The following is a 2,101-nucleotide window of genomic DNA, read 5'->3' as shown; positions in this document are numbered from 1 at the left end:
GATGGATGGATGGATGGATGGATGGATGGATGGATGGATGGATGGATGGATGGATGGATGGATGGATGGATGGATGGATGGATGGATGGATGGATTTTGCCTGGATGACCAGGTGACAGAGAAGCGCTTTGTAAAATATGCAGAAAAAATATATGACCTCGTGACTGCGATCAAACCAAACCGAGCGGAACATCTACCGGTCATTAGCAGCGGATTCCTGCGCAGGAGGAAAAGTAGGACTTGTTTGAATATAGGACTGCAAAATGGTCAAACCCTTCTGGGTTAAGGCGGTGGATTTACTGAGTATATGGTTGGATGTAGCGGTCCCATTGACACTTGCCCTATGCCTGGTAGGAGATAGAACCCAAATAACAAATTAAAATGGGTAGGGCGCTAAAGTGGAGGGGCCAATGGTTCCCTGGCCCTCCCTGTTCCGGCGAAGCTGCACAGGTCACTTCCAGTTCAGACTTGTGGGAATAATGCATTTAGTGCCCACAGATTCTATTTTTTTATATGCTTATTGCATGCTATTATTACCTATAGCATCAGTTGCCATGCTGCTGACAATGATGTCATCAGCATGACTTCAAATGATGTCTGTGTCATGAGGCCCTTCTAAGGATGACTGTGATGTCATAGAGTCCATGACATGACCAACTGATCAGTTAATTCTCTGGTCAGTCGACACAAATCGGTTAACAAGTCAGTCAACACAAAATTCATTTGGACGTTTTAGCTCTGCTCAGTAAAGATGAATGACGAAAGGTCACAGAGTGAAATGGATGGAAAAGAGTGAAAATAACATTCTCCAACAAAGTCCATCCTTTAAGAAGGATCACAAAACGAAGAACTTTCTAAGCAAACTTCTTTGGCAAGTGATTGAAAAAGCTGCAGACGGACCAACTCTGCCGCTTGTCAGAGAAACCTTCCAGGAAGGACATAGCAAAGTTTTGATCTTACTTTTGAGAAAAACTGGAGAATTAAATGTGGATGTTCTCTCAGAGGTGTCAGAAGAGCTGAGTGAACAGACTTTCCAAAGTATCGCTAGCGATGCATTCCACTTTGCTACCGGACTACATTTTATTGCACTGCTTGATTACCCAGAAGGACATGAAGTTATTGTGGAAGAATTCAAACATCACCTGGTGAATCCTGTTAATCCAAGGAAAATGTTTGCATCTGCAAAAAGAAAGATCATAAAGACTTGTTTTCCTGGTGAGGACTTGTACTCAGATGAAAACTGCCTGAGTGAGGATTATACTCAGGCAGGCATGGACCCTGAACAATTTTTGAGGGACGAAAAAAAGATGCGTTTCAAACGTGGAACCGGAGTTGAAAGGAGAGCTATGGTTGAAATAATTTTTTGGAGATTGATATACAAGTCTAGTTATAGATCTAGTTATAGAGTCAGGACCAACCACTGAGTCAGGACCGTCCTATGAGTCAGGAACGGCCTCTGAGTCAGGACCTGACTCCGAGTCAGGACCGGCCTCTGAGTCAGGACCTGACTCCGAGTCAGGACCTGCCTCCTAATCAGGACCTGGCTCAGTCATTACCGTCCTCCGATTCAGGACCTGCCTCCTAGTCCTTACCGGCCTCCGATTCAGGACCTGCATCCTAGTCACGAACTCCGAGTCTGGGCCGGCCTCCGAGTGAGGACCGACCTCTGAGTCAGAACCTGCCTCATAGTGATTACTGGCCTCCGAGGGAGGACACACCTCTGAGTCAGAACCTGCCTCTGAGTCAGAACCTGCCTCCGATTCAGGACCGGCCTCTGAGTCTTATGAGTCAGGACAGACCTATGAGTCAGGACCTGCCTCCAAGTCAGGACCTGCCTCCGAGTCAGGACCTGCCTCCGAGTCAGGACTGGCCTCTGAGTCAGAACTGGCCTCTGAGTCAGGACCGGCCTCCGAGTCAGGACCTGCCTCTGAGTGAGGACCGGCCTCTGTGTTATTACCGGCCTCCGAGTCAGGACCTACCTCTTAGTCATTACTGGTCTCCGACTCAGAACTGGCCTCTGAGTCAGGACCTGCCTCCGAGTCAGGACCGGTCTCTGTGTCATTACCGGCCTCTGAGTCAGGACAGGCCTCCGAGTCATTAT

The sequence above is a fragment of the Poecilia reticulata genome, unplaced genomic scaffold, assembly GCF_000633615.1.
Source record: "Poecilia reticulata strain Guanapo unplaced genomic scaffold, Guppy_female_1.0+MT scaffold_700, whole genome shotgun sequence".
Lineage (NCBI taxonomy): Eukaryota > Metazoa > Chordata > Actinopteri > Cyprinodontiformes > Poeciliidae > Poecilia > Poecilia reticulata.
Note: the sequence above shows the minus strand (reverse complement) of the source record.